This window comes from Watersipora subatra, chromosome 6 (assembly GCF_963576615.1).
Source record: "Watersipora subatra chromosome 6, tzWatSuba1.1, whole genome shotgun sequence".
In the NCBI taxonomy this organism is placed as follows: Eukaryota; Metazoa; Bryozoa; class Gymnolaemata; order Cheilostomatida; family Watersiporidae; genus Watersipora; species Watersipora subatra.
The window spans coordinates 27,397,954-27,407,334 of NC_088713.1; positions in this window are offsets into that span (position 1 = coordinate 27,397,954).

The window sequence follows — 9,381 nt, forward strand, 5'->3', positions numbered from 1 at the left end:
GATGAGGTTGAAAACTTGCACTTTCAAATAGTCCTCTGAGGTGGCCTTGCAAACCAACTAGTGATTAGTGTTAAAAGCTAGTCTTTTATAGGCTAAAGTCATTATGATGATGGGTAATAGCAAAGCTTGTAACAAAAAGCTAAACTTGTTAGTAAAATAACAGACAACAGCACTGCTCGTAACAAATCTGGAACACGTATTATTTAGTGTAATTGTGATTGCTTTGCATTGCCTAATGGAAAAGGATTTCCAAACTTGCTAGTGATGATGTCACAATTTGGTGTTGCTTTAAAAGCATTTAAAGCAAAAACAATAAATGGTGGCCAAAGCAGAAAACCATTCGTACAAACAAATAAGAACGAGTATATCAGAGAGTAATATTCACTAGAGAATGCTGAATAAAAAATACAGAAACTTCTTTCCTCGTACAGTGTGCGCTGATGCAAAAAATATAAGCCGGCGGTACCTACGCCGGCTGTAATTCAGGCTAAAGCTCTAGCACATAGTCATAATGAGCAGCAAAACAATTGATATGAGAGGTATACTGAACCAGGTAAGGTGAAAGTTACTAGAGAAATCATCGACTAATTATTGTAAGTTTATTACAAGTCTAATCAGATTAGTTTGAAGAGAAGCAAAAGAAAATGATTTTTTATGATATGCTAATTGTTTAGCTAGTGTGGATCATGCTTCTCACTTAATTTACCTCCCACAACTCTGCCTTGCTCAAGTTCAATGCTTTTGACTTTGATTTTAGGCAGCGTCTGTCAAAATAACATACATAATAACTTCATAAAAATACTTTTCTCAGATGCGGTATAGCTTTACTTATAATTTTTTAACATTTAATAAAAGTGGGATGTATTTGTACTATTAAAAACTATGTATTAAAAACTGGCTTGCAGCGGAACCAAAACTATTTGATTCAGAAAGAACACTTTCTCAATTTATAAAGTAGATACATAAAATAAAAGCACAAGTTCTATTTATTTGGGATCTTCACTTCAAATTATTCATAACTTAGTGACATTTGGTACAGTCGAGTTTTGTTGAATCAGTATAGAGAGGGAATCAAGCATGTTGTCAATCGAACAAAAAACAAAAATTACATGATGACAATTGCAGACAAGTTGTTAGGGGTGGATGGCTGATGATAACATAATCACATTGTCGATAGATTCTTCATTGGACTTGTTATTACTCTCTATGTATTTCAACACAATATATTTAAATCAGTAGTTTTTTAAATTCAACGCAGTTTATTTTGTGTAATGGAATTAGACAAATAGAAATCGTGTAAGCTTGCTTGACAGAAAATGCAAAAAAATATTATGAAAACTGGATGAACTTTTAAATAAACATTTGAGATCAGGTGTAAAACATGTTACGTAGTACAGACCATAGAGTTATCTCCCCCTAGAGTGATAACTACACGAGCGTTTCCGGTGCCAACAAGGAGCGTTTGGGCCACGCCTCTTTTTTGTGCTAGTCAGTCGTAGTGATTGACTAGATCAATAACATCAGCCATGAGAAGGGTTAAACAAGGATCATGAATTCCAGTTGAGATAGTAATTAATGCTCATATTAAAGAAATGATGATTATAGTTTATTACTCTAATATATGCTTATTATTTAAAGCGATTCAATACCTACCAGGGATTGCTAAACATATCCTGGAAATGTTTACTTTTTCATTTCCATAAATACTTCCATAATTTTAGGGAAATGGATATGGAAATTTTATTTTACAAGTATGGAAATGGTTCGAAAATGGAAATATTATGGAAATGGAAATAATATGGAAATGAATTATGGAAATGGAATTAATATGGAAATGAATTATGGAAATGGAAATAATATGGAAATGGAAATGAATTATGGAAATGGAATTAATATGGAAATGGAAATAACATGGAAATGGAAATAAAATGGAAATAATATGGAAATGAATTATGGAAATGGAAATAATATGGAAATGGAAATACTATGGAAATGAAGTAGGGAAATGGAATTAATATGGAAATGAATTATGGAAATGGAAATAATATGGAAATGGAAATAATATGGAAATGAAGTAGGGAAATGGAATTAATATGGAAATGAATTATGGAAATGGAAATAATATGGAAATGGAAATAATATGGAAATGAATTATGGAAATGGAATTAATATGGAAATGTTATGGAAATGGAAATAATATGGAAATGAATTATGAAAAAGGAAATTGTGACATACACGTAATCCCTGATACCTACATGACTTGCCAAGGTCCTGAATAGATAGTGAGTGAAAGTGAAGGTGATGCAAGCAGTTACTCATAGATAACATACATAGTCATACTGGGGTTGTATTACATTGGTGTGATGGGAAGCTAATCAACTGCCATCAACTATGAGCTGTACTACCCGGTGTTGCCCGAGTAATAAAAAAGTATTTGGACAGAAAATTTATTTTTATATAACATTTACTATTCTAACTTTTAAACTTCATATCATAAGAAAATATTTTTAAGCAGTTTAAATGAATTAAAAGGAAAAAGAAAACAACTCTAAAGGTTTGCAAGCTATTTCAAACAACTACAACTTTTAATTTTCATATCATGAAAGAAGTGTTTTGTTGAAATAAATTAGGAAAAGAAATAAAACTGTAAATGTGTTTAAATGTAAAATAATTAGCAAGTAATGGCTAAATATAATCTGTTTAGCTATGATTACAATGAAAAATTATTTAATAAGTAAGGTAATAAAAAAGTATATTTTATTTTTATATAATTATAGTTAGTAGAATTAAGTATAATTTATTTTTATTTAATATATAACAACATTTGCCACTTTAACTTTTAAACAACATATTATGAAAAGTGTTTTGTGTAATTGAAATAATTGAAGAGAAGAGAGAAAATAAAAACAACTGTAAAGGTTTTCAAGCTTATTCAAACAACTACTACTTTTAAATTTCATATCATGAAAGAAGTTTTTTGTTGAAATGAATTAGGAAGAAAATGAAACTGCAAATGTGTTTAAATGTAAATTAATTAGCAAGTAATGCTAATTATAATCTGTTTAGCTATGATTACAATAAAAAATTATTGTAATCATATCTAATTTTTATTACTTTATTTAATAAATAAAGTAATAAAAAGTCTATTTATTTTTAAATAATTATAATTTAGTATAATTAAGTATAATTTATTTTTATCTAACATATAACAACATTTGCCACTCTAACTTTCAAACTTTTTGCTTGCTTACATCAAGCAAAGATGTCCACTAACTAGTGGACATCTTTGCTTCAAGATAGTCTATGTATTTGATTGATATGTATTGAAATCTAAGATTAAATGCAAGAGCTTTTTGTGAACTGAGGTGACAATGAATCACTCTATCACCATACAATGTCAATACTTTCAGTTGATGGCAGTCGATTAGCTTCCCATCACACCAATGTAATACAACCGCGGTATGGCTATCTATCTTATCTATAAATAACCAATAATATACAGCCCCTCATGTGTGGGGGCTGTATATTATTGGAGTAACTGATTGCATTAACTCACTTAACACCATCTATTCAGTGCCTTTTCAATGCATGTAGGTATTGAATTGCTTTAAATAATAAGCATATATTAGAGTAATAAACTATAATCATCATTTCTTTAATATGAGCAATAATTACTCTCTTAACTAGAAATTCATGATAATTCTCATGGCTGACGTTATTGTTCTGTCGATCACTACGATTGACTAGCACAAAAAAGGGGCGTGGCCTAAACGCTCCTTGTTGGCACCGGAAACGCTCGTGTTGTTGAATGCACAGTTATCACTCTAGGGGGAGATAACTCTATGGTACAGACACAGTGCTGAGCTAAACATATAAAAATAATTTTAATAAGCAAATTTGTTGCAAAGTTTACAATTTTTAACAAATGCTAGCAAAAACAAACTTTTTTTGCAAAAAATTTTTTGAGATTTCTCAGTTTCACTTTTCACTGTATACGGTCTACGAACAAAAGTTACACCGTTAGACCAGTAGCAGTAGTTATCTGTTGCTAAATAAATACAAATACTTGAATTTATTTAGTACTCAAAGAAAATAATTCTGTAATAATTAGAATATACAACTTGGCAAACTTAGCTACTAATGATGTTTGTGCAAATCAACAAAGTGGTCCCTTTCAACTACTGTAGAACAAAAAAGAATCAACTAAGCTTTAGTCATATATTAGCAAGCTACATGTATCTGTTTACAGCAAGCTCTTTTACTAATAAATTAAATTTAAATAAATAAATACAAATACTTGAATTTATAGTATTCAAAGAAAATAATTCTGTAATAATTAGAAGATACAACTTGGCAAAGAATAATAAGTTGATCAGTTGGGGTGTTGAGCAGACTCTAAGAAGAAAGCGAACTTACATTGTTCAGGTTTTACAGCTTGCCAAACACCGATAACTCCATATGTGTAGATCATCAGCTAATGAAACTCTTAAAGATAGTGTAATACACGCATACTTGTATCCATCATTTTTATTTTTATCAATTTAATCTCATTGGCTAGAACCCAAAAAGCTTTGTCATTCAGTAAATTGCAACAAAAAACCCATGCCAAACTACATAAGATACTTCTTCTGAGTTGTTTCCACTTGCGACCGGAAAAGGCACAGGTGTATACATTCTTGGATAAAGGTCTGAATATATTAAGTGTAAAGTGAAACATTTATAGAAGAGATCAGTTTTCAGCAGCTTTCATCTCGTAATATTTTTAAAATTGCAAAAATGTTTTCGTGAGAATATTAATAACTCTGTGCTGGTGCCTTTACAGGTTTCTTTCAGAGGTGCATTAGAAACATTTTGCACATTTCACATTTGCAGAGCTTTTGAAAATTTAAATATTTTGTAGTTTACATAATTTTCGCTCGTAGATTGAGCCTTATAATGAACACCAATACTATCTAGGTTACATTCTGCTGTCTAATCTAACTTGCTGACATATAGGATATTTTGAGTTAAGGCAATGTCAAGGTCACTCCTTGAAAAAATGTGAATGATTAAATCTGAACAGAGAATTTAGAAAAGTGAAAATGGGATTAGATTTTTGAAACTACAAAGAAAATGTTTCTTGTAAAATTGTATTCCGGAATACACAACTTGGACACTCGATGTTGTTGTGTTGTCTAACAGTTGAACAGTTCAATCTCTTGTATTGTGACATAACAAGATTCACAGTCAGAAAGTGAGCATGACTTCTTCACCTGTTTCTGGTTCCATTGCAACTACTTGTCCAGTGTAGTGGCTATCCTTCTGGTTGAGCTGTTACCCCTCTTCTGATCGAGTTGCTACTTATCTTTTTTGCTATAGTTGAAAAAACCACTTTTGGTATCATTGCTACGCCGCTTCTGATGGAGTTGCTACCGAACCTTTGGTATGCTTTTCTCCTTTTTCAAATATAATTGCTACCCCACTCTGATAGAGTTGCCACCCCTCTGAACAAATTATTTAAACAATTTTAACTCTAATGACCTGTCTATTTATTTTATGCATTTGAAACCCATTTCAAAATTTTTGGTTCACTGCTGTCTCATAAACTTACTCAAAACTTACTCATGCCCCGAGATTTTTAGTTTTATATTGCATTTGATATTTTAAAAAGAGGAAAAGATATTAAATTAATACAAACTCCTAAACAATGTGATAAAAACACTTGATAAAATGTGTACACCAACTAAAAAATTACAGCAGATAGCAAAAAGTCACGTATTTGAGCCCTGCTTCTTGTTTCAAGATATCAACCTATGAAACCTTAAATAATGTATTCGGCCAACAAAAATATTTACTAACATAGTAACTAGTAGCATATCTCTGTAGTCAGCTAGTAATATAGTAACTAGTATCATGTTCTTGTAGTTAGGTAGTAACATAGTAACTAGTATCATGTCCTTGTAGTCAGCTAGTAACATAGTAACTAGTAGCATATCTCTGTAGTCAGCTAGTAATATAGTAACTAGTACCATGTCCTTGTAGTCAGCTAGTAACATAGTAACTAGTAACATATCTCTGTAGTCAGCTAGTAATATAGTAACTAGTAGCATATCTCTGTAGTCAGGTAGTAATATAGTAACTAGTACCATGTCCTTGTAGTCAGCTAGTAATATAGTAACTAGCATCATGTTCTTGTAGTCAGATAGCAACATTGTCACTAGTAACATATTCCTGTAGTCAGGTAGTAACATAGTAACTACTAATAGGTTTCTCTAAGTAGGTAGCAGGGCTGTAGCTAGTAGTACTAATAACCTTAATGGGCTGGTAAATAATTCAGAATAGCACAGCAAAGGTTAACATTCTTTTAGACCTACTTATGATCTTAAATTTTCAAAGAACAAGCCCCTTGCTCCTAACAATCCATTCCAAACTAAACAATCAACATATGTTTCAAGTATGATTTAATGTTTACTCGACACTTTAGGGCAAAATATATTTCTCAACATATTCATATAAATTGATTGTAACAAGCAAAAGTAATAATAACTGTCAGCTCATCAAATGGTAAGTTGTTAAAGAAATGTGGAAGGTTTTTTGAGAATTACTCAGTTGTATACAAGTACAAGCAATAAATTAAACATGACGATTACTTCATTAGAACTAATGTTTGTGGTTGGCGAAAGGATAGGGGAAGTTACATATGTAGTTCTGGCAGTATAAGCAGCACTACAACTAACACTAGCTTTGTTGTGGCAGATGCATCATTTAGTGTGCTATTTAGCAGTTGATATGCTATTAACTTTATTAGCGGAGGTGCTAGCCAATGTACTAGTTGAGATGCTAGTCAATGTACTAGTTGAGATGCTAGTCATTGTACTAGTTGAGGTGCTAGTCAATGTACTAGTTAAGGGGCGAGTCAATATACTAGTGGAGATGCTAGTCAATATATTAGTAGAAGTGCTAGTCAATGTACAGGTTAAGGGGCGAGTCAATATACTAGTGGAGATGCTAGTCAATATATTAGTAGAAGTGCTAGTCAATGTACCAGTTAAGGGGCGAGTCAATATACTAGTGGAGATGCTAGTCAATATATTAGTAGAAGTGCTAGTCAATGTACTAGTTGAGGTACTAGTCAATGTACTAGTTGAGATGCTAGTCAATATATTAGTAGAAGTGCTAGTCAATGTACCAGTTAAGGGGCGAGTCAATATACTAGTGGAGATGCTAGTCAATATATTAGTAGAAGTGCTAGTCAATGTACCAGTTAAGTGGCGAGTCAATATACTAGTTGTTGTGCTAGTCCAGCTGTGGCCAAATGGCGGATCCAAATTTTTGTAGCTTTTTGAGGATCTTTCAAGTTGCCTGGCAAAAAAAGATTTTTTAAGTATTTGTTTAAAATTTGGCCTAAAAAACTTTTTTGTAAAATTTTCATAGAGTGTTTCTAAATTCATTGTTTTCACCGATGAATTTTGTAAAAAGCAATCATAGGACACGGATTCACAAATACTCATTTTCGTGAGCTTTAAAAGCCGCTAGAAGTAGTAAAAAAACCGTGTTTTTTATAGTATTGTGAAGTGAAAGCCCCACTCATCATCTTTTTCACTGATATCAGACATATTTATTACAGCGCATTCATTCACTGATTTATAGTCAAATTCTGTTTATGAACACAAAATTTTCAAATCGTATTTGAGGTCTTGTTTTATGATGTGCATAAGTAATTGCATATTTATGTAGGATAAAATATAAAAATGCACATATTCAGCTCGTTGTGAATCTTTAACACGTCAGATTTGGCCATAACGAATCATGACCAAAATCATTTGGCTATCCCTGCGATAGTCGATGTACTAGTTAAGGTGCTAGTTAACAGATAAGTCTAATTACCTGGCACCGAAAATTTACTTTCACATCATATATTGGCATGAAGCTAATAAAGAGACGGTGACATACATGTAAATGTATGCTAAAGGTTTCACATAAGAACTTTAGCAAGTTTATACAGAAATAATTCAAGCACAAAACTTACACCAAAACTAATTATAAGTTGGTCTCCCAATGTTTGTGCTTCTGCATTAGACTGTTCAAATGGTAATGACCAAACATGGTGATTGATTATTGCGCAACACTTCATGCAGGTGTATATAACGAAAATTGTATAACTGTGTTTTATCATTTCAGAGCAGCTAAAAATTAGTGATTTTAAATGTGTTGTTTTCTAAAAGTTAGTGATTTTAAATGTGTTGTTTCAATTAATAATTAAATTTGTTTGATACAATACAAACCAAAATTTAGTAGCAAATGAATTTGTGTAACAACTACTATCCTCATAGATAAATAGGGCTGAATAACAGATTCAATGTATTAGCAAAAAACTATTATTAAAAAACCTTAAATGATACTTGTTAAAGTCCACAATAATACGTATAATATACTTAATAATGTATATTAAGTATAAAGCGTATATGTACTTTATATATATTATAAAGTAATTAAAATATATATATGAAATAAGCTAATATAAAAATAAATTTTGGAATGTAAAAAAGATATTTCTGTAATTTCAGGGCACCCAAAAATTTGAACTGGTTTAAATTTAAGGAATCTGCAACAAACGATGTCAAACATTTGTGCAAAGAAGCATAATTTAGACGAATGGTTTTTCAATTTTTTCGTTTACCAATACTAACTTTTTTGTAAGCTGTTTTACGCTGCTGTGGTGAGACAACTGTGAATATTGCAACTGACAACTGCCAACTGCCAACTCTGCAAACCATTCAAGGTATGAAATCATCTAACAGTTCTTTCAGATAACCTAGGCAAAAATGTACACAATTAGGGTACATACAAAGTATTTAGATTACACTCGAGTACCTTGTGCAATTCTAGGACAATAATGATAGTAATAACAATAATAACAGTAATAATAATTGCAATATATTTTGCTTTGACATAAATGTAATCGTGTTGAGTTGGATTTGTTGACAGTTACGGCCTGGCTGTACACACCCACAAACCGTGTCTTTCATGTGGCAAAAGAGTTTGCAAGGTGTTGTCTATGCCTATGCGTCGACTCAATATGAACTTGTTAGTCAACTTCAGCTGAGATAGAAAGGATACATTTGCGATTAGCAGAAATAGTTGATTATTTCTATTTTGATTGATTTTTATCTATTTCCAATGCATGATAGTTTCAGCCAAGATATGCCTTTGAATTATGATGATGACAACAGCGGTTCCCACAAATATACATTAGATTGTGGATGAAGATATTCTTATTAGTATTAATATATTATATATTAATATAATATATTAATATATTATGTTTCATATCAATATATTACTATATATTAATAGTGAGAATATCAGTAAGAAATTAGTTAAATTAAAATCGTTTATTAA